We start from the raw sequence: 26,099 nt of genomic DNA on the forward strand, positions 1-26,099 counted from the left end.
TCAATCTGGAGGAGTGCTCCAATTGATGCTGGTAGCCCTGCTTCCACAACGAGTAAGGGAAGTTGAAGGGAGAGTGTTCTCCCTTCAACTTCCTGTAGTGTAGACCGTGCCAAAAGCCAAGTTACAGTACTTGGACCTCAGCTACACAATTAACGTATCTTAATTCAACTTTGTTCCTTAGTCCTAACCTAATGCCCTGCCGGCACTGGTTCCGGCCAGCCTTAACTTCGGTTCAGGGTCCACTCAATGTGGACATGCTAGTTCGAATTAGCTAAACGCTAATTCGAATTAGTTTTTAGGTCTAGATGCACTAGTTCGAATTAGCTTAGTTTGAATTAACTAATTCGAATTAAGTTAGTTCGAATTAGTGCTGTAGTGTAGACATACCCATAGAGTAGACATACCCGTACTGGGCCTACCAACACATGCCAGAACACACACTTAGTGCACTGATGTTATCATTGCTGAGATCATAATTAAGGTTTTGTGTAATACTGAGAGCTAAATTCCTGTAACTTGTTTCCTTTCTGTTTGTAACTTAGAATAGGGTCTTTGAAATATAATAACTTAACAGTGTTTTTAAACAAACTGCATTTTTAAAATAAACCCAGACCTGTAGTAAGTATATTTAGTCTTCAGATTTGGCTTGACTTTAAATCTTAATGAGATATACTAGACAAGCTAAGTTTGAAAGTAACACATACCAATCCTATCCAGGGCTAATAGCACAATGCTAATGAAATATCACTTTCAATACTGCATGTGGTTTTTAATCACCTCACAAATAATAGGAAACATTTCTTTTGTTCAGGTAGATCTATAAAGTTCTGGTTGAATTTATAGTATTCAAATTGACAGAGAAGAGGCTTGTCCTCTGCAAATTGGAACAGACTCCGCTTTAAAGTTGCTCAGTTAGGGTGAATCTAGACTACAGGGTTAAACTTCAGCTACATCCACACTGCAATCACGCTCTTTCAAAAGAAAATTGAAAGAATGCAGGGTTTTTCTGACATTGGTAAACCTCATTCCCCACCCCGACAGCACATGGGAAACCCCCCTACGAGCTGCCTCTCCCAGAGACCCTAGAGGTTTTTCGCCTTCCTCTGTAGCATGGGGTACAGATCACAGCTGGAGGATTCTCTGCATCTTGGGGTCTTTAAAGTATTTGAAGGCTTCAATATCTGAGATATAGGTGAGAGGATTATTCTAGGAGGGGTGGGTGAGATTCTGTGGCCTGCATTGTGCAGGGGGTCAGACTAGATGATCATAATGGTCCCTTCTGACCTTAAAGTCTGAGTCTATAAGACATACCCCCTTCCTGGCCGCAGGGAAGCCGTGCTCCAGGTAAGGCATGGGAAATGGAAGGGGCAGGGTTTGGAATTTGGCGCCCCATGCAACTTGGCGCCCTAGGCGGCTGCCTAGTTTGCCTATAGGCACGGGCCATCCCTGGTCCCAGGACCCACCCAGCGGCACCAAACACTGAGTGCCTTCCTGGACCAGGCCTGGGAGAAGGAGGCCCTGAAGGATCTCAGCTCCAAGTTCCGCAACATGGACGTTGATGGCTGGATGGTCGAAGGTCTGGCCCACAGGGGACACAACCTCTGCACTCTTGATTAAGTCCAGAGCGAGCTCAAGGAGCTCCGGCAAGGGTAAGCCCAGGCCAGAGAGCGCAGCTCTCTCTCCAAGAGCTTCACCACATACTGGGTGGTAGGCAAGCCCTTTCCCCACATTTTCTGGTGGACTCTGGCTTGGAGACACCCATGGTCGCCCGGACGGATCTCCAGGAGGAGGAGGAGGAGGATGACGATGGACATCAGCTGCAAGAGGAGGAGGACACCAGCAGCATCACCCTCAACCTGGAGCCAGTACCCCAGGCCTTGGCCATCTCCCAGGCATCATCTAATGCCAGGGAGGGATCATCAGGTGAGTGCTGTCAAGTTGTCACACACAGGGTGTGGAAGGTGGGAGCATAGGGGATGGAGTGTGATCATCGCTCAACATGATCGGCCTGGACAGCTGCAGTTGGCTGTGCATGTGCAAGCATGTGCAGCGGCAGCGTGCATCACGTGGTCTCAGGATCATAGGTGTGTGCACAGGGTGTTCTGGGTGTGCCCAGGCACACCCTAATGTCTTGGGCTGGCTAGCAGCTGCTGGAGGAGGAGGGGGATTTGAGGCGGGGTACCACAGCCTGTCACTTTCCCCATGGCCATCTACAGGGCACTTTGGGGCAGAGAGTGCGCGTGTGCTGCAGAAGCAGCTGGGGCCGGACCAAAGATGCCAGCCCGAGCCATTTTTTCACCCCGAGCCCCACCCAGCCTGGCAGCACTGCGTGGCGCCCTTTCTGCAGCTGAGGGCGCCCCCGCCCATCCTGGCAGCACCATGCAGCACCCGTTCTGCACCCGGAGCCCTGTCCTCAGCCCCGTCCTTGGCCCCTCCCATCCCAGCAGCACCGCGTGGCATCCCTTCTGTGCCTGTGGCCTGGGTTCCAGCCCCAGTTTTGGCCCTGGTCCGGCATCACCGTGCGGTGCCCCTTCTGCCCCTGGGCTGCAGCCCCAACCCCAGCTCTAGCCCCGTCCTCAGCCTCGGCCCTGGCCCCAGCCTGGCAGCAACACGCAGTGCCCCTTCTGCCCCTGGGGCCATGGCCCCGGCCCCGCCCATCCCGGCAGCATTGCGCGGTGCCCCTTCTGCGCCTGGGGGTGCCCCCGCCTGGCCCAGCCTGACCTTACTGCGTAGCGCCCCTTCTGCACCCAGGGCTTCGTCCTTGGCCCTGCACGGCCCAGCAGCACCGCATGGTGCCCCTTAAAGTGAGGCACCCCAGGCCAGCCTCTAGCTTGGGCTGGCTCTGACTCCAGCCTGGCAAGCTGGAAGGCAGAAGCCAGCTTAGCCTAAGGTAAGGGAAAGGGAGAGAGGGAAAATAGGCAGGGGTGGGAGAGGAAGAGGCCTGTGCTGAGCGGAGGGGGGCAGGGGAAGGCACCAAGGAACAGGATGCAGGAGAGACAAATACCAGGGGGCCAAGTGGAGACAATGAGGAAAAGGGCAGGAGGGGAGGTGTCAGTGGGAGGGGGGGACAGGGTGATGCTGGGAGAGGAGAGGGGAAGGGCATTGGGGGCTTGAGGGGGAGGTGCTGGGAGAAGGCTTGAAAGAAGGGTGGGCATGAGGAAGGCAGGGATGGAGCAAGACGTGTGAGGGCACAGTTTTGTCGATGGCTGTAAACCTCATTCTACGAGGACTAATGCTTTTTGTCGACAGAGTTCTGTCAACAGAAGGCGTTATTGCATCTACACTGTCCTTTGCATTTACACTGCCATGTTGACAAAGCAGCTTGCTTTGTTGACACAACTGGATGTAGTCTAGATGCTCTTTGTCGACAGAAGCTTTGTTGACAGTATCTGTCGACAAAAGCCTGTAGTCTAGACGTGCCCTCAGCATCTAAGAAAAAGATGGAGTTTACAATATGACTGGTTTATCAAAGCAGTTGGATCTACTTATGCTCACATAGTGATAAGTGAATGTAAGGGAGGTTAAGCTAGCATAGGGTGCATGCTAAGGAGCTAGAAGGTATAAAAATAGACAAGGTCGGGGTGAGCAAACTTTTTGGCTTAAGGGTCACATCAGGGTATGGACGTTGTATGGAGGGCCATGTGTGTTCACAAAATTGGGGTCCAAGTGCAGGAGGGGTTGAGGGTTCTGGGGGGGGTGGCCAGAAATGAGGAGTTCAAGGTGTGAAGGGGGTTTCAGGCTGGGGCAGGAGGCTGGAATACAGTGGTGAAGGGGGATGCGGGTCAAGGCCATCCTTAGGCATACGCAGAGTATGCAGTTGCTTAGGGCACCAGTATTTCTGGGGCACCACTCTGCTGGGACAGTTGGGAAGCAGTGGAGCATTGTGAAAAGCCGCACTGGCACTCCCCTGCCCCCTCCGAAAGAGAAAGCACTGCCTAGCCAGCTGCTTAAAGAAGCAGCAGACTTGTTTCCCGTTCCTCCCAGGCGACACATAGGCATAGGGAGGCGGGGGAAGAGAGAACAGATGCTCCCGGCAGGCACACCAGGGGGTGCCAGACAGGAGTGACTCCACATGACCCACAGTGGGGAGGGAAGCACTTCCCCTCCCCACAGGAGCTGGCGTGCGCTGCCTGAACATCTGGGGCTGTGGCACCAGCAACTTAGTTCCAGGGCCTTTCTGCGTGGTGCGGGGAGGTCAGGAGACCCGGGTCTGTGCAGCTCCGACTGTGCAGGCAACGCGCTCTGCCCTGGGACTCCCCGGGCCCCCCCGTCGCCAGACGGCATCGCAGAGGTAAGTTGTTGGGGTGCATAGGCGTGCACAGCATATTTCATTAGGGTGTGCACCCAAAGAATTTTTTTAAAATGTATTCTTTGACTCCCATTAGCCACACTCCCTGACCCCCATTAGCTATGCCTCTGAAGGTAATACTTTTGGGGCTATATGGACACATGACCAGAAATAAAAGGTGTCATGTAACCTCCTCCCGCAGGACTTTTCCCACCATCCTCTTACCAATAGGGATTAGTTTGGCCCTCACCAAACCCCCCTCATGCAACTATCCTGCATTTGCATTAACCCAATGTGTGTGACATTAACTCAGGGGTGGAGAGGCTGGGGAAAGTGTTCTCTCTAAGTTTCCTCCCATGAGCACAATACATTTTGTGTTGTGCACCAGCACTGAGTTTGTGGCTTGTTTGGATGTGCCACTGTGGCACCCAAGTTATTAATAAATATCTTATGAACCTCCACCTTTCCCTTCTACTGCTCTGTCTTGCTCCTCCGCTTGCTCCATCAGCTCCCCTGGTGCCTGCTGCCCCCCAACCCCTCACCCACCTCTGCTGTCCTGACTCCTGCCCTTCTCACTGTCCTCAGCCTTCCTGAGACCTGCCCCCCTCCACCAGCCTTTCTCCCCCCCATGCCCACTCCTCCAGTAGCCCCACTCTGATCATGTGAGCTACCCCTCCTCATCCCCTCTCCTAACACCTCCCTCTACACACCTGCCCTGCCTCTCTCCTCTGGTGCTGGTCCCTCCCCTGCAGGTGTCTGTCCTTCTGCTTCACCCCCAGAATCCTCTGGCACCTGCACCTTCCCTTACTCCTGCATCCTCCTAGTGCCTCCCCCTTCCCTCACTGCCCCTGCCCCCTTTCCCTCTTTTTCCCTGATGCCCACCCCCTCACCACCCTCTGCCCCCATTCCCCTCATGCCCCTGTGCCCTCACGCGTGCCTTGCTCCATCCCCACCTTTCTCATGCCCAAGCTTTCTCATGCCCAAGCTTTCTCCCAGCACCTCTCCTCCTCTCTAGCCCCCAAAGCCCTTCCCCTCTCCTCCCCTAGCATCATCCTGTCCCCCCCCGACACCTCCCCTCCTGCCCTTTTCCTCATTGTCTCCACTTGGCCCCCTCGCATTTGTCTCTCTCCTACACCTTGTCCCTTGGTGCCTTCCCCTTTCTTCTCCTGACCTGCCCCCCTCTCCTCAGCACAAGCCCCTTCCTCTCTGACCCTTACCCCCTATTTTCCCCTCCTCTTCCAGCAGCCTCCCTAGAGTCGCCCTGACTGTAACCTTTCTGGTGCTCCCCCTACTCTGTCTTAAGTTTCTCAGCTCCCTTTTGGTCCACAAACCCCCACCCCGCAGTGTCTGCTTCCCAAAGATTCAGCAGTCCCCATCACTTGGTGCCTGCTCCGGATCAGACTCATAGGGTTGCCAGGTAGACCCTCCCCAAAAAAATGGACACACTTGATCTTGCAGGGGGGCAGGGACTGGCTGGGGGGAAGAGAGGGCCGGGGGAAGAGGGGATGGAAGCAGCTCGGAGAGGTGGGGGCCAGCCGTGCTGCCCCCGACCCCAGACCTCCCCCCTCCCCGGGGCCAGCCACGCTGCCCCCAATGCCAGCCCCAGCTTCCCCCCGATGCCAGCCGCGCTGTCTCCTACCCAAGCTCCCTCCCTCCCTCCATCTCTCCCCAAGGCTAGTCACACTGTCCCTGACCTTGGCCCCCCCTTCCTCCCCGAGCCAGCCGCACTGCCCGCAGCTACATGCAGCATGGAGTAGGTAGTTCGAATTAGGATCTTTAATTTGAACTACCAGTACACCTCGTTCCACATGTAGCCGTGGGCATGGAGTTCGGACTAAGGAGGATTTAAAAATGGCAGCACCCGGGAAGATGCAAATGAAGCCCAGGATATTTAAATCCCGGGCTTCATTTGCAACTCCGGTTGCCCTCGTTTGCCTACCTAGCTCGAACTACCATATGTGGAGGCATGGCCAGGTAGCTCTGAGAGCTGCTCCCCATCCAAAGGTGCTGCTCTTGCAACTTGCATTGGCTGTAATTCCCAGCCCATGGGAGCTGCAGGGGCGGTGGATGGGGCAGGAGCCATGTGGAGTAGACAAGCCCCAGATCCTGCTTCCTGTCAGGAGCTGGAGAGACACATTAAAACAGCAGATGCAGCTTTCAGGCCATCATGTGCCTACCCCTGAATTAGGGAATGACCCGTTTTAATTTACCCCACCTTCCTGCTGGTTGCTTTTCTTGTTGTGCTCCTTGCCTTTGACCCCCTGACATGTGAATCACTCCAATGTTGCCTAGTAGATGAGGATTCAGAGGTCCAATTTCAGAGATGTGTTGATAAATGGATGAAAGTCTCTGTTCAAGGTAGCCTAAGAGTATGTCTACACTACAGTGTTATTTTGAAATAACGCATCTACACACAATGCATTTAGAAATAGCTTTTTGCTATTTTGAAATAGCGCATCAGCTGGCTGATAGCAAGCAGCAGTTCAGCCCCTGCTTACATACATTAGAAGCCAGAGGAAGACCAAGAAGAGGGTAGGCCCACTGGTCAGTGAGGAGGGAAAAACAGTAACAGGAAACTTGGAAATGGCAGAGATGCTCAATGACTTCTTTGTTTCAGTCTTCACCGAGAAGTCTGTAGGAATGCCTAACATAGTGAGTGCTAGTGGGAAGGGGGTAGTTTTAGAAGTAAAATAAAAAAAGAACAAGTCAAAAATCACCTAGAAAAGTTAGATGCCTGCAAGTCACCAGGGCCTGATGAAATGCATCCTAGAATACTCAAGGAGCTGATAGAGGAGGTAGCTGAGCCTCTAGCTATCATCTTTGGAAAATCATGAGAGACAGGAGAGATTCCAGAGGACTGGAAAGGGGCAAATATAGTGCCCATCTATAAAAAGGGAAATAAGAACAACCCAGGAAACTACAGACCAGTTAGTTTAACATCTGTGCCAGGGAAGATAATGGAGCAAGTAATTAAGGAAATCATCTGTAAACACTTGAAAGGTGGCAAGGTGATAGGGAACAGCCAGCATGGATTTGTAAAGAACAAATCATGTCAAACCAATCTGATAGCTTTCTTTGATAGGATAACAAATCTTGTGGATAAGGGACAAGCGGTGGATGTAGTATACCTAGACTTTAGGAAGGTGTTTGATACAGTCTCGCATGATATTCTTATTAATAAACTAGGTAAATACAACTTAGATGGAGCTACTATAAGGTGGGTGCATAACTGGCTAGATAGTTATGAGAGAGTAGTTATTAATGGTTCACAATCCTGCTGGAAAGGCATAACAAGTGGGGTTCAGTAGGGGTCTGTTTTGGGACCGGCTCTGTTTAATATCTTCATCAACAATTTAGATATTGGTATAGAAAGTATTCTTAAGTTTGCAGATGATACCAAGCTGGGAAGGGTTGCGGCTAATCTGGAGGATAGGGTCATAATTCAAAATGACCTGGTCAAATTGGAGAAAAGGTCTGAGGTAAACAGTTTGAAGTTTAATAAAGACAAATGCAAAGTGCTCCACTTAGGAAGGAACAATCAGTCTCACACATACAGAATGGGAAATGACTGTCTGTGAAGGAGTACGGCACAAAGGGATGTAGGGGTTATAGTGGATCACAAGTTAAATATGAGTCAGCAGTGTGATGCTGTTGCAAAGAAAGCAAACATGATTCTGGGATGCATTAACAGGTGTGTTGTGAGCAAGACATGAGAAGTCATTCTTCCGCTCTACTCTGCACTGGTTAGGCCTCAATTGGAGTATTGTGTTCAGTTCTGGGCACCGCATTTCAAGAAAGATGTGGAGAAATTGGAGAGGGTCCAGAGAAGAGCAACGAGAATGATTAAAGGTCTAGAGAACATGACCTATGAGGGAAGGCTGAAGGAATTGGGTTTGTTTAGTTTAGAAAAGAGAAGATTGAGGGGGGACACGATAGCAGTTTTCAGATATCTAAAAGGGTGTCATAAAGAGGAGGGAGAAAAGTTGTTCCTCTTGTCCTCTGGGGATAGAACAAGAAGCAATGGGCTTAAACTGCAGCAAGGGAGGTTTAGGTTGGACATTAGGAAAAAGTTCCTAACTGTCAGGGTAGTCAAACACTGGAATAAATTGCCCAGGGAGGTTGTGGAATCTCCATCAGTGGAGATATTTAAGAGTAGGTTAGATAAATGTCTATCAGGGATGGTCTAGACGTATTTGGTCCTGCCATGAGGGCAGGGGACCAGACTTGATGACCTCTCGAGGTTCCTTCCAGTCCTAGTATTCTATGATTCTGTGCAGCATGTTAGGGACAGGGAGTGGGGAATTAGGTAAATTATGAATTCTAGTTTGCATCCTTCTAGTTTACATAGTCTCATCTCTGAAGCCTTCTCACAATTTTTCAAATGGACATACTGCAATTCAAGTAAAAAACTACCCTGTATATAATGCAAGGTGATGAAGGATATCAGTTGACCTAGAACTTAGACTTAGAACTGTTGCATACCTCCAGTGGGTAGTGGGTAGTGGTGGTTGTCAGCTAGAGTGGAACAAAGAATTTAACACTAAATCTCCTTGAGTCTGACAGCCCTGAAAGTAGCCTACCTCTGTATTTCAAGGGAAAGTGAGCGAACAGAATATAATTCATATAGTTAGTTGCTGTATGTCAGTGGGGAGAGTGTCTCTGGTTTCAGAAAGTAAATCAGCTTATTTTCTGAATGAAGAGACTTGAAAAATATCCCACATTACATTTGGTGTGTTAGTTCTCAGGTGCTCTCCAACTCTTGTGGCTGCATCCTGCGCTAAACAGTAATCAGATCCATCAGCTAAATCGGAAAACTTTCTTTAGCATTCAGACATTCTTGCATGTCATGCATACTGAAGGTACATACACGGCAAATTGGTGGTTAGGAACACAAGGCCCTTATTAGTGTTTGTTATTTGATGATGTTATTGCAGCAATAAATTCGCATGCCTCTTCTCCAGTCTTGAAGCAGTTCCTTCTCTTTTGTTGATTTGTCATCCTTTGGTAGACCATACTATCAGATATTTCCATATTTCTGGAAAGGGTCATTGCATTATAACTTCACAGACCTGATGTAGCTGACAATTTCTTGATGCAGAAGGGCTCAGGCATATGTTCTATATTAATGCTCCTTAATCTGTTTACTGGTTTTGACATCATAGGTCATAGTGTCTTTTTGTAATATTTAGAGCAGATGCTGTGGAAGTCTGGGGTTTCTCTAGCTTGACTCAAATCATAGCTGCTAATTTTCTAGTTAAACATTCCATTCCTCTAAACACTTTTCTGTCTGCTGCAGGGCTCTCTAGGGGAACCTTGCATTTTAATGCCCATGTACTCCATCTTGCTTCAATTATTTCCATTAAAAGCATTTCTGGAAAATCATGCCAGTGTAGACGTAGCCAACTAGTTACCTATCTCCACTCTGAAAACTGACCATTTATTTCTGCCCTTTGTTTCCTGTTTTTTAACCAGCTATCAATCCATGAAAGGACCTTCCCTCTTATTCCATGACAACTTACTTTACTTAAGAGCCTTTGGTGAGAGATCGTGTCAAAGGCTATCTGGAAATCTAAATACACTATGTCTACTGGATTCCCCTCATCCACATGTTTATTGACCCCATCAAAGATCTCTAAGGGTATGTCTACTAGTTCGAACTAGGGTGGTAATGTAGTCAACCAGAGTTGCAAATGAAGCCTGGGATTTGAATTTCCCGGGCTTCATTTGCATATTGCTGGGCACCGCCATGCAAATGGAACGAGGAGTAATGGTAGTTCGGAATAGGAAGCCTAGTCCGAACTACCTAGTTCATGCCACGTGTAGCCGCGGGGCACGGAGTCTGAATTAGCAGACATTTAAAAATGGCGGCACCCGGCAACATGCAAATGAAGCCCGGGAAATTCAAATCCCGGGCTTCATTTGCAACTCCGGTTGACTACATTACCACCCTAGTTCAAACTAACGTGGTAGTGTAGACATACCCTAGTAGATTAGTAAGGTATGATTTCCCTTTACAGAAACCATGTTGACTTTTCCAAAATGAATTATGTTTATCTATGTGTCTGGCAATTTTATTCTTTACTATAATTTCAACTAATGTGCCCAGTGCTGAGATTAGATTTACTGGTCTATAATTGCCAGGATATAGCATGTATGAAACACAGCAGGACCAAGGAGTGGCAGCCAGGCAGAGAGCTGCTACCAGAGAAGCTGCACAACAACAGTGATCATACAGAGAAGAAATCTGCCACGTACCGGTAGGAAGTAGCCCTACTGGTACGTGGCAGATTTGCTCCCCGAATGTTCAATGTGTTGCAGCAGGATTCCCTGCTGAGTGAGCAGTGGACCAGGCCATTGCTAACAGGGCTCGGACCTGGTGGAGAGGGAGGGCTGAGGTACCCCTACCTCCTCCTTACATACTCCACGTGGGGAGAGCTTTACCACTGCTGTGTTAACCAAAGCTGCTGGTCCATAATACACTGATTAGGGGGATTGCTTTATGGACTTAGGCTGCAGGGCTGTAATACCCTGACTAGAGGGGCTTATACATGGACTAAGGCCACTGAGTCATATTATCCTGTGTATGTGGACAGAGGCCTCTGGGCCGTAATACCCCAAATACGGGGGCATATATATTGACTGAGCCTGCTAGGCTGTAATACTGTGAATGCAGGAACGCATATATTGCCTGAAACCCCTGGACTGTAATACCCTGAATACAGGGGTGAACTTATTGATCGAGGCTCTTGGGCCATAACACCCTGGGTAAAGGCATGTTTATATTGACTAAGGCCATTGGGTTATGCTGTAAATAGACTCTGTGATTGTGATGTCACTCAACCAAGAGAATAAAGTCGAGGGGCCTGCAAGGGCCTGTTGCCCTTCGGCAGCACCTTAAATACGAACAGTCTTTAATGTGCCACAATGATCCTCATTGTTTTTACAGATACAGATTTGCACAGCTACCTCTCTGAGGGTATGTCTACACTACAAAGTTAATTTGAAATAACAGCTGTTAGTTCGAATTAACTTTAATAGGCGCTACACATACAAACCGCTAGTTCGAACTTAATTCGAACTCGCGGAGCGCTTAATTCGAACTAGGTAAACCTCATTCTACGAGGACTAACGCCTAGTTCGAATTAAGTAGTTCGAATTAAGGGCTGTGTAGCCACTTAATTCAAACTAGTGGGAGGCTAGCCCTTCCCAGCTTGCCCTGGTGGCCACTCTGGCCAACACCAGGGAAACTCTTCTGCCCCCTCCCGGCCCCGGAGCCCTTAAAGGGGCATGGCCTGGCTACAGTGTTTGTGCCAGTTACAAGCCTGCCAGCACTCAGCCAGCAGACCCTGCACTTGGCACGCCATGAGCCAGCCACCTGCTGCCACCCAGCCCTCCACCTCTTCCCAGGACCAGGCTGGCGGTTCACAGGAGCCTGCCTGGGGCTGCAAGAGGTGGGCACCTGCCTGGTCAAGTGCGGAGATCATGGACCTCATTGAGGATTGGGGGAAAGCCTCCAACGTCCATGATCTCCGCATTAGCCACAGGAACGTGGCCGTCTACAGTGACATGGCTGCCAGCCTGGCTGCCAGAGGCCACTTGTGCACCCGGGAGCAGGTCCGCTGCAAAATTAAGGACCTGCGGCAGGCCTACTCCCGGGCCTGCCAGCCAGGGGCCAACCTGCAGGCCTGCCCCACTTTGAGGCCCTGGACCATATCCTGGGGGCTCATGCCGTCCATGCCCCCCGGGTGGTGATCAACCCAGGGGCAGAGGGCCCCGTCCCGGACACCGAGGAGGAGGAGGAGGAAGCCGAGAGCCAGGAGCCTGTAGGGAGCCTTCCCAGGACCCAGGACCTCCGAGGCACCCCACAGAGCACATTGCCTGTGTCGTCCGAGGCCGGGGAGGGCTCCACATGTTAGTACCATCATGCTCCCCTTATGTGTACGGAGGCCTGGGGGGAGAGGGAGCCCAGGGACTATGCGCCTGGGCCTTGCCCACCATGGAGTGGCAGCTGGGTGTCATGCAGGGGCCCTGGCCTTGCAGAGGTGGGCTGGGTTTCACCCACCTTGTCCCCAGGGAGAACTGACCGCTGCAGGCACACCAGGAACCAGGAGGAGTACCAGCGGCAGCACCTGTGGTTCCTGGAGTACCAGCTCTGTACCCAGGACCACTGGGTCTGGGAGGACCTGTGGCAGCGGAGTGTGGAGGCGCTGGAGGAGCAGGGCTGTGCCCTCAGAGGCCACCTCCAGACCTTGGTCGACAGGTTCCTGCCTCCTCCTGCTCTGGCCCCTGTGGCCACCCCAGCTCTCGCTCCTCCTCTCGCCCCTGCTCCCCCTCCCACTTCCTCCGCACCCCCTGTCCCTCCTGCCCCACCTTCCATACCCACTCCCCCCTGATACCCCCGCACCCGCAGTGCTGCAAGACAAGAGAGCCAGCAGAACCCCCAAGCCTGAGCTTTCCCTTCCTTTCCTCCCCCTTCTAGCTCCCTCCTCCCAGGTTTCCCCTCTCCCACCCTCACTCCCCCCACCCCAGGTATGTAAAATAAAAAGAGATTTTTGTTGGCAAAACAGGTGTCTTTCTTTGACATTAGGAAAGGGGTTGGGAAGGGGAAGGGGGGGAGGGTGGAAAAAGGCCCCAGTGGGGCATGCAGGGAGAGTTCAGTCCTCCTGAAAGTAGCTGGAAGAGGATAGAGATCTGGTGATGCTCATGCTGCCTCAGTATCTGCTGATTCATCTCCACTGATGCCCTGGCGCGAAGGACCTTTATACACTTCTAATCAGTAGCTCTGTCGAAGATTCACTGGGAAACTGCTGTGTATTGTTTTCCTCTGGGTGTCACACAAACAGTCACTCTCCTTAGTCGTGCTTTTCTCATGTTTTTAATCACATGGTCCTCATGTTGTTTGTCCCATACTCACTTTGCAACAATCAGATCTCCTGATGCTTCACCTCTTTGTCTTCAGCCTCTTCTTTCCACTCCACAATCATACCACATCCACACTTATTCATTCTTACCCTGTTAATTCATTATAATCAATACATAAATCAATAACATCTGTATGAATCATAACATCAGTGGCAGCAAACCATTCACATGTATAAGGGTATAAGGCCATTTTCATGGACCTTTGCAAATAGCTTTTCCCCACCTGGAAGTGCAGCAATACCAGTATGGGAAGCTCTGACAGTTGGGAAGCATGTGGTGATTTCCCTGTGGAAGTTTGCAATACTAGCTACTCTTTGGTCAGAAATCAGTTTAGAGTGGATAAATCAACAGTGAGAGCTGCTAGGAAGGATAGTGACTCTGGGAACATGCAGGACTTAATGGATGGCTTTGCTGTAGTGGGGTTCCCTAACTGTGGTGAGACAATAGATGGTGTTTTGGCACCATACCATCTTGCCAAAGAGAATATAACTGCAAGGGACATTTCTCAATGATGTTGCAGGCACTGATGGATCACAAGGGCCATTTCACTAACATTAACAGGAAAGGTGCATGATGCACTCATCTGTAGAAACTCTGGTCTCTTCAGAAAGCTGTAAGATGGAAATTTCTTCCCAGACTGGAAAATGACCATTGGAGATGCAGAGATGTCAATGATTGTCATTGGAAACCAAGACTACCCCTTGTTCCCATGACTCATGAAGCTGTACACAGGTAGCTTGGACAGCAGTAAGAAGCAATTCAACTACAGACTGAGCAAGTGCAAAATGGTGGTAGAATATGCCTTTGGGCATTTAAAGGGATGCTGGTACAATGTATTGGCTAGGCTGGACCTCAGCAAAAGCAATATTTCAATTGTTGCTGCTCCTTGCTGTGTGCTGCACAATATGTGTGAAAGAAAGGGGGAAAGTTTTAGGTAGAGTGACAATTTGGAAAATGCTCAAGGGCATTTTTCTATGCTATTAATATAGGGGATATGGGGTCTGGGACAGAATTTGGATAGAAAGGAGCTCAGTGTAGGAGTTTGGGGTGCAGAAGATGGAATGGGATCTTGGAAGGTGTTTGTGTTAAGGAGGGGGTTGTGACCTGGGGCACAGAATTGGGGTACAGGAGATAGTTTGGATGCAAGAGTGGATTCTGACCTGGAGTGGGTGCAGGGTCTGGGAAGGGGTTGTGACCAGGGGCAGGGGTGCTGAGGGTCTGGGTTGTGACTTGGAAAAAGAGAGAGTTATGATATGGGGCAGGGAATTGGGGTGCATGAGAGTCCAGTTGGGCTGCCTACCACACCCCCAAATATTTATCAGAGAAGGCAGTGCTGGCACCAGAGTATGCATTTCTGTGTGGCATGTATCTTTGTGGCGAGGGAGAGCTCAACAATCTGCCTGTGCCCATAAGCTCAGCCCAGGCACCTCCTATTGGCCAGTTTCCAGCCAATGGAAGCTGTGATGATTATATTGGGGGCAGAGGCAGTGCACAGAGACCTCTCCTCCCCCCACAAAGGATGCATGCAATGCAAAGAGGTACAGGCTGGCCCAAGCAGCTGGCCACTTTAAGCAGTATATGGGGACACATCAGGCAGGGAACCTATCAGAGGGTCCCACTGGACTGCAGGACATTGGTTGCCCATAGGATCAAGGTAGACTGGATCCAAATGTTTGATGGTCCTGACCTATCCCATGGCCTTATTTTGCCCACTCCTGGCTTAGCAGTTAATTATGAGCAGCCAGACACAATAATGAGAGCACATTGAGGTGCACTGCACATCAGAGAAGCATTGAAAACCTGTTTCATGAATGACCAGACAATGGTGTGACAGTTACATATGTTGCTCTTATGCTGTTGTACATGTACTTCACTGTAACCCCCTCCCTCCCAAATGCAGTTGTTTCAATGAATAAAGACCCTGTTCTGAAATCATGCATTTGTATTTAGGAAACACAGAGAACACAGATATAACTGAATAGAAAAGGAGTTGCAGGTGTAGCTAGGTTCTGATAACAGAGAGGGGAGTACAAGGTTATGTGGCTTATTACAATCACACTGTGTAGCAATCATAGCTGTGGGAACTACAGCCTTCTGCTCAGGAGACATCCCTGGGAGCTAAGTGACAGGCTTCCAGGGCTTTCCCTCACCCATCCTCTTTTCCCCCTTGGACTCTAGGACATCTGGGAGAGGCAGAGGTGACTGATGAAAGGGAACAGGGGGCACCAGCCACATGACACCCTCAGCCTGGGGAAGGGTTGGGACAAGTCTCCTCTTTCCATGCTCCACCATTTCCTGCCCCTGCTCTGCCCTCTCTTTGCCTCTTCCCCATGCTTGCTCCATCCCCTGTCCCTTGAGCATGCTGCCTGGGCGATTAGCGTGGAGATCTGCCCCCTCCCTGCACTCACCATCAGCAGCACGGGAAGAAGAGCAATGTGGCCCCAGCTTGCTTTGCTCCCTCAGCTGCATTACTCCACTTCCCATGGCTGAGTGTGGGATGGTTTCATCCCTTCCCCAAGCAATATGGCTAGAGGAGTGCAGTGGGCTGGGGCAGTTGCATGCTTGTCCTGCTGCTGCTGGTGAGTGCAGCTGGACTCCTGCTGCAAGCACCAGATACCCCTGCTAGTCTCCCTCATTGATGGCTGGCTGGTCCCTTGCCCTCCCACCCACAGCAATTGGGGCATCTGCCCCCTCCTGCCCCACCTATGGGGAGAGGAGTCTATGGAACTTGGTGAGGAGGGCAGGTAGTTTCCTTCGAAGTAGGAATAAGAGATCCTCCGGAAAAGGGCCAGTGTAGACGCTCTTTTCCGGCTTTTCTAAAAGCCAGAAAAAAGCGGCGGACATTTTTATTTAAATGCCGCGGGGGATATTTAAATCCCCCGCGGATTTCCCTATTACGACCTGTAAAATTAGCATGCCCCTTTCGGAAAAGGGGCCAGTGTAGACGTAGACTCTCAGTTGAAGGTGAAGCTTCAGGTTGCCTAAGGGGGTAGCAGTTCATTTGCCTCGGGCACAGATGTCATCTGCTTCTGGGCCTGGATTGCCGGTACCATGCCTGCGCTAATCCCCGTCTACTTCTGGACCTGGGTTTTTGGTACCAGGTCTGCGGTGCTCCTTGTTGGGGCCAACCTATGTAGGCACTGGAACCAGTTTGCAGTGGGAGGCATGAATCCAGGTGAGCAATTTCTCGTACTTTACAGCCGTATGGTGGTCAGAAGGACCTGGTAGGGACCCTTCCACCTGGGTTCCAGGGCAGTTTTCCGCTGGTGAACTTTCACGCAAACCCAGTCTCCTGGTTGTAGTTTATGGCACGGCTCAGTCGGGGCCTCCTGGAAGGCGTCTTTAACCTGTGAATGATAAGACTGTACACACCTCATAAGTTCCTGTCAATACTTGACGATGCTTCCTTTAACAAGTGTGGCATCAGCCAGGTTAATTTCTGGGCTGCCTTACAATCTCATAGCTCGGCCACATGCAATTTCATGTGGACTGAGACCAGTTTTCCGATTAGGAGTGGCTCTTATGCTCATTAGGGCAATCGGGAGTGCTTCTGCCCATGTTAAGCCAGAGTCCTCACATATTTTAGCAAGTTTGTTCTCTAAAATCCTGTTTCATCTTTTTATTGCTTCTGCACTCTCCGGGTGTCGCGCACAGTGCAGTGCTTGTCTGATAGAGTACAGGCAGTCCCTGACTTACACGGATCTGACGGTGGCGGCTTTGCTCGGGTTTCTCTGGTCTGCTGGGGGGGTCCAGCAGCTTTGTTGGACCCCCCCAGCAGACCAGGGGGACAGGAGCAAACCCGCCCAGGCTTACCAGGAGCAAACTCCTTACCACTTCTATGGGCGAGTGAGCTGCAACTTTCCAAGAACAAGGTGCTTGCTAGTTACTATTCCAGCAAGCAAAGAGGTTTTCTTTTCCTGAAAAGAATCACATGCAATGTTACAGGCTTACTTATGGGGACAGTGCTCCCCACCCCCCCCCACCCCTTCCACAACAGACAGGCAGTTTGCAGACACACACCACCTTGGATCTAAAAGCAAGCCAAAAGTGTTATCAACTCAGCCTTGAACAGAAACATAGTGAAGTTTCTGGGCTTGGATTTTTAAAACAATAATTAGTTTCCTTGGAAGACACATTTAACTCTTAGGGTGCAGGTTTTACAAATTTACAATATATAGATTTTATTCTTTTATGCAGTTAACCGATAAAGTTTTAGTAGAATTCCTTATTTCTCTATAATAGATTTAACAAAGTGTCTGCAGCCAAATGTTTAAACTTGATTGTTTCTTTGCCTAAATTCTTTGACTTGATTAAAAGAGGCTGCAAGAAACAAGGAGTCATTTTTAAAGCAGTATCAGAGGGGTAGCCGTGTTAGTCTGAATCTGCAAAAGCGACGAGGAGTCCTGTGGCACCTTATAGACTAACTGAAGTGTAGGAGCATAAGCTTTCGTGGGCAAAGACCCACTTCGTCAGATGCAGGTAGTGGAAATTTCCAGAGGCAGGAATAAATATGCAGGCCAGGATCAGGCTGGAGATGACGAGGTGGATCCAATCAAGGAGGATGAGGCCCACTTCTAGCAGCTGATCTGGAGGTGTGAATTCACCTTTCGGCAGTGTGGGGGGATATGTTTAGACTAACCCGCACCTAAACTAACTCTACACACGCCAAAGAAAGAGTCTGCCAGGTCTAGAGTGTCAGACCTTAGCAGCTTATGAAATAAGGGGAGTTGTTACTTCCTTACATATCCGCTGAGTTTCGAGATTCAGCTGACCTACTACCTCAGGCTTGTAATCAGGGTTTGGTGTGTGGCCTTTCCCGGGACCCCTCATGACCATATTAGGGGGTACACCTGATCCTCCTACTGGCTCCACTCGGGCTTGCACGGCAGAGGGCTCAGCTGCCAGAGTCATTATCCAGGCATTCTCAGGGGGTAAGGTAAGGGTTATTTCATCCTGGGTGAAATGCAGGGTGGCACCTAAGCGACAAAGCAGGTCCCGTCCCAGCAGCGGCGTTGGGCATTCGGGGAGATAGACCAGCTTGTGAGTTATAGTTCTGTTTCCCAGAGCGCATTCTGCTGGGGCATACACTGGACACTGGGCTCCTTTTCCTGTGGCTCCCACCACAGTGAGGGAGTCCACCACGGGCAGCTGAAGGGGTTGGTTTATGGCAGTTCGTGCCACCCCAGAGTCCACTAAAAAGTCTATTTCCAAATTTCCCACCCTCATTTTTACTCAGAGTTTCGGGGGCAGGATGATCCGTTTCCCCTGGCACCCCTATTCATGAGTCTCTGCTGCCATCATGGGGGCACATTCTCTTTTGGGGCATTCATTTTTCCAGTGTCCCTCCTTTCGACACAAGGCACACTGGTTGCGACCCAGACATCTTTCCTGCAGGCCAGGATGCCCGCGTCCACAGCCCCGTCCTCTTTCCTGTAACCTTCCCCTTGCACCAGCCTGTACTGCAGCTGTGACGTAGTGGGGGTACTTGCTGGGCTGTGGTGACCTCTGCTGTCTGGAGCAAGACCCATCAGGGAAAACCCTATTATGCAAAGGTACCATACCGGTTGAACCAGCCTACCCCCCATGGGGAGAAACAAAGGGAGGTGGAATGCTGCCCTGGCTGGGGGCAGGGCTGGGAGAGGTAGAGTTAGTTCCTGTCTGGAAAGCAGGGGAGAAGGAGCTGGGGAGGTAGGCTGGGACTCCCTTATCTCAAGGGGAGCACTGAGGCCTCTTAGCCCCAGTTCCTGTAACCAGATTACATCTGTGCTGTGCTGTATCCTGGAGGAGCAATAAACCCCCCTCAATTCCACTGGCTGGTGGAGTCTGTTTGTGCCATTTCGGGGTGCAGGAGACGGGGGACCCCCAACGCGCCGTCACAGCAGCTACCATCATTTTCACTTGCTTCTTTTCCTTTTCTCCCTCTCTCAGGGTATATCTACACTACCCTCCTAGTTCGAACTAGGAGGGTAATGTAGGCATACCGCACTTGCAAATGAAGCCCGGGATTTGAATTTCCTGGGCTTCATTTGCATAAGCGGGGAGCCGCCATTTTTAAAACCCCGCTGGTTCGAACCCCGTGCAGCGCGGCTACACGGGGCACGAACTAGGTAGTTCGAACTAGGCTTCCTAGTTCGAACTACCGTTACTCCTCGTGGAATGAGGAACAGCCACACTGCAATTGCGTTCTTTCCAAGTAAATGGAAAGAACAGAGGGCTTTATCCGAAAGCAGTAATCCTCATTCTACAAGGAAGTAGCTTTCTTGCGAAAAAAAGGCATGTGTGGATGGGGAGGAGGGATTTTTTTTTCGAAAGAACAGGCCTCCAGGAAAAAGCACAGGTGCCCTGGTGGCCACTCCATACAAAGTAATCATAACTCTATAGTTCCTGTCTCCTGACCCTTCTTAAAGATACAGGCACCCTGGACAAGCCTTGTGGCAGGAAGCTGGCCAGAGTGCAGCATCCTGACCACGTGGCTCCCCCTTCCACAGGCCTTGAAAGCCATGTCCACACCTCACACCCCCTGGACCTGCCTGACCCTTGCCAGGAGCAGCCCCAGGGGTCCCGGGACCCACCAAGGGGGAGCAAGAAGCGTGCACTCTCCTGGTCAGGCCTGGAGATCAAGTCCTCCTGGAACTGTAGGAGGAGGAGGAGGCCTTACACTCTATGGCTGTGTCTACACTGCACCCCTTTTCAGGATTAGACACATCGGAATTGCATTTGGGGATAAGACGGAGAAAAAGCGCCAGTCTAGACATGATTCTCCAGAAAATAAGCCCTTTTCCGGAGGATCTCTTATTCCTACTTTCAAGTTCGAATTAACTAGTTCGAATTAAGGGCTGTGTAGCCACTTAATTCAAACTAGTGGGAGGCTAGCCCTCCCCAGCTTGCCCTGGTGGCCACTCTGGGCACAACCCAGGGAAATTCTTCTGCCCTGTCCCGGCCCCGGAGACCTTAAAGGGGCACGGTCTGGCTACAGTGCCCATACCAGGTGCAAGCCTGCCAGCACCCAGCCAGCAGACCCTGCACCTGGCACGGCTCGAGCCAGCCATCCGCTGCCACCCAGCCCTCCGCCTCTTCCCGGACCAGGCTGGCAGCTCCTGGGAGCCTGCCCAGGTCCGCAAGAGGCGGGCGCCCGCCTGGTCTAGTGCAGACATCGTGGACCTCATCCACGACCTCCACACTAGGCACAGGAAAGTGGCTGTCTAGGGCAGGAAAGCTGCCAGCCTGGCCACCCAGGAGCAGGTTTGCATGAAAATCAAGGTGGTCCACTGAGAACGCCGACCCTGAGCCCTGAGCTTAGAATGGCCGTACTGGTCCATCTAGCTCAGTAGCCTGTCTGTCAACAGCGGCCAACAGTAGGTACCCTGGAGGGGATGGACTGAAGACAATGACCAAGCCATTTGTCTCGTGCCATCCATCTCCAGCCTTCCACAAACATAGGACAGGGACACCATTTCTACCCCCTGGCTAATACCACTCCATGGACCCAACCTCCATGACTTTATCTCACTTCTCTTTAAACTCTGTTCTAGTTGTAGCCTTCACAGCCTCCTGCAGCAAGGAGTTCCACAGGTTGACTATTTGCTTTGTGAAGAAGAACTTTCTGTTATTAGTTTGAAGCCTGCTACCCATTCATTTCATTTGGTGTCCTCTAGTCCTTCTATTATGGGAACTAATGAAGAACTTTTCTTTATGCACCCTCTCCACACCACTCGTGCTTTTATAGACCTCTATCCTGTCCCCCCTCAGTCTCCTCTTTTCTAAGCTGAAAAGTCCCAGTCTCTTTAGCCTCTCTTCATATGGGACCTGTTCCAAACCCCTGATCATTTTAGTTGCCCTTCCCTCTCCCACCCTCTCTCTTCCCCTCTCCCACCTCCTTTTCCCAGTCTCCCCGAGTTTTGTTCAATAAAGAGAGTTTCTATTTTTGAACACACGTGTCCTTTATTTTGTACATCAGAAAGGGGGGGCTAGAGAGGGGTAAGTGGAAGGAGGTGAGGGAGGAATGGGGTATAAGCTCCTGATGGGGAGGATTGGGGTGGCTCTGTGGGCTCCTTGGGGTGGAAGCTCTTCTGCAGCCCCCCGACTGACCCCTCCCCGCCCCTGGATGGCAGCCTGCATCAACTGCAGCCGGGCTGATGGCCAAGTGCTGTGATGTGCCGACTGTGGGCACTCAGGACACTCCAAGCCAGGACTGCTTTGCAAGCGGGGAACCCCTGAGAACTGTCTGTCCGGGGTGAGGGTCGGGTCCCTTGAAGCACAGCCCTCGGCTAGCCTGAGACAGCAGCTCCACACTCTAAGTCCTAATCTGATGCCCTGCCGGCACTGCTTCCGGCCACCCTTAACCTCAGTTCAGGGTCCACTCAATGTGGACATGTTAGTTTGAATTAGCAAAATGCTCATTCGAACTAGTTTTTATGTCTAGATGCACTAGTTCGAATTAGCTTAGTTCGAATTAACTATTTCGAATTAAGTTAGTTCGAATTAGTGCTGTAGAGTAGACATACCCTAGGTGACTACAAAGGAGTATTTAATATATGGCTGGAGGGAGCCTGAGGCAGTGTTTAGCAGTGGTGGGGAGCACTGCTGTAGCAACTGCTGAGTCATCTTTAGGTTGTGGTAGGATAACATAATGTTTGGCAAAGGTATGGTCTAAAGACCACGTTGCTGCCTGGTAAATGTCTCTTAAGGGGATGTTGCTCAAAAAGGCTGTAGAAGCTCGAGTGGAATATGCTCGTGTGGGCGCTGTAGTGGTCTATTGCCCAGAGTGTGACACGTAATTATGCATGTCGATATTCACTTCGAGATTCGTTGTGATGATATGGGTGTTCCTTTTGATCATTCAGCGATGGAAATAAAAAATCTTTCGGATTTACAAAGTGGTTTTGTTCTTTCCAGGAAGGCCAGAGCCCTCCGAATGTCCAGAGTATGTAGGATGGCGTCCTTCTGAGAAACGTGCGGTTTTGGGGAAAAGGTAGGTGGTACGATTGGTTCATTGACATGAAATTCTGTGCAGATCTTTGGCAAGAATGTTGGGTGGGGTCTAAGTATGACCCTATCCTTTGTGAAAACTGTGGAAGGGGGTTCTGACATTAATGCCCCAAGTTCACTCACCCTCCTGATGGAGGTGATGGCTAAGAGGAAACAGACTTTTATAAAAAGAAAGGGGCGTGGTACTGTTTCCAATAGCTCGAAAGGAGGTCTGGTGAGATAGTCCAGAACAAGATTTAGGTCCCATAATGGGTGAGGGGCCTTATATGGTGGATACACATTGTGGAATACCTTAAGAAATCTCTTCATGATAGGATGGTTAAAAATGGAGAAACCATCCACGGGGGTAGAGGGGAAGAGAGAGGGTGCTGCTATTGCAGAGAGGTGTACTCTTAGAGAAGAGATTGACAGTCCTGATGCTTTAAGGCCTAGAATGTAGTCCAGGATGGTATTTAGTGGGGAGACACGGGGTTCTACTTTGGCCCGCTGATGTTGTACCAATAAAAGCAAGCAGGATCTTATGAGGGGGATAAGGCAAAAAGACACATTTATTGTAAAGATAATAATAAAAAAATAAAGAAAAGATAGAAGCAAACAACATTTTTTAACTACTTAACCCTTATACATATAAACATTCATTCATCCATTCATTCAGGTTCTGTGTATTTGTTATAGTTACCAGCCTGGAAGTTGCTTGTGACAGAAAACTGGCCAGGTATTCTGTACACAAGTGATGGTAGTGGGGAGCGAAGTCCTGATCAGATGCGCATCTGAAGCTCCTGGTAGGCTGGCAGCAGAACCTTGGACTCTGATTCCATAGTTTTTTAGTCCAGTTCTTATAGGATTTTTTTCCTATGCCAGTCTATGGAAATTGCTGCATCATGCTGATGTCTCCAGGGTGGCTGCCAGGTGCTCATCAGTGATCTCATAGGGTGGACCTCCAGTATTTGGTTTTCTCCACTTGACACCTTTTGGTTGCACTGGCACCTGACGCCTTCTTCAGCCCTTTGTTGCTGTATTCTCAGGCTGGCACCTCTCAGAACCATTCATTCGTCACCCAAGCACTCTCTCATACATTCATACAGTATTTTGTATAATAATAAAAGTTGTAGTTACAAAAGTTTCTGGGTGGTATTGCTTAAAACATTCTCTGAGTGTTGAGTAAAATTACAATGTTTTAAAGAGAACAGGCGTCAATTATGTAACAATGCCTTTAGTCAATTACAGGGCTTGGCTCCCATAGCAGAGTTAGTGGCTTGACAATGCATTGTTACAATGTATCTTTGCAATGTCAATTTCAAGCAGCCCCTTGCACAAGCTTGAGCATGCCCTGGGGCACAGAGGGGGGGCTGTTTCTGGCTACATAGGATTATATTCTTAACAGTTCTAAGTTACATGACCTAATACATTATATTCTAAAGGGGCAATAATAATCATAAATCTAAACATTTAACAATCTTAACAAATAATAATAATAATAATAAGAATTAATAATAAATCTAAACACTTTAAGTTGTGGGGAACAAATTATGGGGAGTCACTTCCATTTGGAGGAATCATTTTCAATACATTAATATGTTATCCCTACACTGACACCAATGGAAGAATCATGTCCATTTTTGAAGGTAAGTTTTCCGTGTAGATTGCCTCCTACTGTGGAGGAGGATCTCTTTTACTGGCTGAGAACAGCCATCCTCTATCTCTGAGAACCAGAAAGAAGCCATGCCTGAAGATTTAAGGTATGGAGCTGTGGGTCCTGAGATAGTAGGTCTACTCGGTATGGGTATGTCTACACTAGCCCCCAGTTCAAACTAGGCTGACTAATGTAGGCATTCGACCTTGCAAATGAAGCCAAGGATTTAAATTTCCCAGGCCTCATTTGCATGTTCCTGGGCGGGCACCATTTTTAAATCCCCTTAGTTCAAACTGACTGCCTGCAATGAGGTGTAACAGTTAATCTGAACTAAGTCCTTAGTTCGGATTAATTTCTGACTGCTGCGTGTAGCCACGGGCAGTCAGTTTGAACTAAGGGGATTTAAAAATGGCACCCGCCTGGGAACATGCAAATGAAGCACGGGATATTTAAATCCCAGGCTTCATTTGCAAGTTCAAATGCCTACATTAGTCACCCTAGTTCGAACTAGGGGACTAGTGTAGACATACCCTATGGTAGTGGATGGGGAGGCTGAACCGCTAGCCTGCAGAGGTATGGGTACCAAGTTTGACGAGACCAGGATGGGGCAATCAGGATGATGAGGGCTTTGTCTCTGCAGATTTTGCATAGGACTCTTGGGATGAGCGGTATGGGGGGGGGGGGGGGGGGGGGGGGGGGGGGGGGGGGGGGGGGGGGGGGGGGGGGGGGGGGGGGGGGGGGGGGGGGGGGGGGGGGGGGGAAGTGAAGTGTAGGGGAGCTGTCCATTTGATTAGGAAGGCATCCCCCAGAGAATGTTTGCAAAGTCCTGCACGTGAGAAGAATTGGGGGCATTTGGTATTCTGGGTAGAAGCGAAGAGGTCTATAGATGGCCATCCCCATTGGTGGAAAATTGAATTTGTGACCTCCGTATGTAACTCCCACTCGTGGTCCAAAGCGAAGTTGTGACTGAGGGAGTCCGCTTTGGTGTTGTTCACCCCGGGCAGGTAGGATGCTACAAGGGTGACTTGGTTGCGGATGCATGAGTTCCACAGGCAGATAGCTTCCACGCAGAGGGAGCGGGCTCCTCCCTGTCTGTTTATGTAGAACATCATGTAAATGTTGTCTGTAAGGATGCGGACTGTATGACTGGCGATGTCGGAGGTAAAATGTGCACAGGCATTCCTTACTGCCCTTAATTCGAGAAGGTTGATGTGTAGTAGTGTCTCGCTTGGGGACTATCTGCCCTGAACTTCGCGACCATCCATATGTGCCCCCCAGCTGAGCAGGGAAGCATCCGTGGTAATCTGGATAGTGGGTTTAGTTTGTTGGAATGGAACCCCTGCCAGGAGATTATTTGGCATTGTCCACCATCGTAGGGATGCAAGAACGTTTGGTGGAATGGTAAACCTCTTGTTTCGAGGGTGTCATGACAGAATATAAATGGTTGCTACCCAGAGTTGAAAGCATTGAAAGTGTAGGAGAGCATGGTGGACTACGTAGGTAGTGGAAGCCATCTGTCCCATTAGTCGGACACAGGTAAGTACTGTGGTGGTGGGAGTTGTGAGCATCCCGCTTATAATTTCTTGTATAGTTCTGAAAGGTTGTCGAGGCAGGTATGCTCAAGCTGTAATTGAGTCCAGGTGTGTGCCAATGAACTCTATATCTTGAAGTGGGTGCAACGCTGATTTGTGTTTGTTGATTATAAGGCCTAGACGATTGAGGAGGGCTGTGGTCGTATGTATGATAGAGGCGGTCTCAGCCTGCGACGACCCCTTTATAAGGCAGTCGTCTAGGTAGGGGAATATGATGACATTCTGTCGTTTGAGGTATGCGGCTATGACTGCTAGTACCTTTGAAAATACCCTCAGAGCTGATGAGAGACCAAAAGGGAGAACTTTGTACTGGAAGTGTTCTGGGCCAAGCGTAAAGTGTAGGTAGCATCTGTGGGCCGGGTGGATGGTTATATGAAAGTAGGCATCTTGCAGGTCGAGGGCTGTGAACCAGTCCCCTTGATCTAGCGCAGGAATGATTTTTGTGAGAGTGACCGTCTTGAAACGTTGTTTCTTGAGAAACCTGTTCAGTTTGTGGTGGTCCAATATGGGCTTCCAACCCCCTGTTCTTTTCTCGGTTAAGAAATAGTTTGAGTAAAACCCTCTCCCGTGGAACTCTTCGGGTACCCTTTCTATGGCTCTGATTGCGAGGAGCCGATCGATCTCTTGTTTTAGTAGGGTCTCATGAGAGTGGTCCCTGAAGAGGGACGGGGTAGGA

At 50.0% G+C, this 26,099-nt stretch overlaps 1 protein-coding gene across 1 annotated transcript in view; it reads left to right on the forward strand.

Annotated features, from left to right (window-relative positions):
* The window catches only part of LOC142830745 (uncharacterized), a 54,835-nt gene that overhangs the window by 17,809 nt on the left and 10,927 nt on the right, over positions 1–26,099 (forward strand). The window contains exon 3 of the mRNA XM_075937499.2: positions 22,106–22,181. The gene's annotated coding sequence lies outside the window, so the exon portion shown is untranslated. The remainder of the gene's footprint in view (positions 1–22,105; positions 22,182–26,099) is intronic.

The sequence above is a fragment of the Pelodiscus sinensis genome, chromosome 10 (assembly GCF_052426305.1).
Source record: "Pelodiscus sinensis isolate ZL-2025 chromosome 10, ASM5242630v1, whole genome shotgun sequence".
Taxonomy (NCBI): Eukaryota; Metazoa; Chordata; order Testudines; family Trionychidae; genus Pelodiscus; species Pelodiscus sinensis.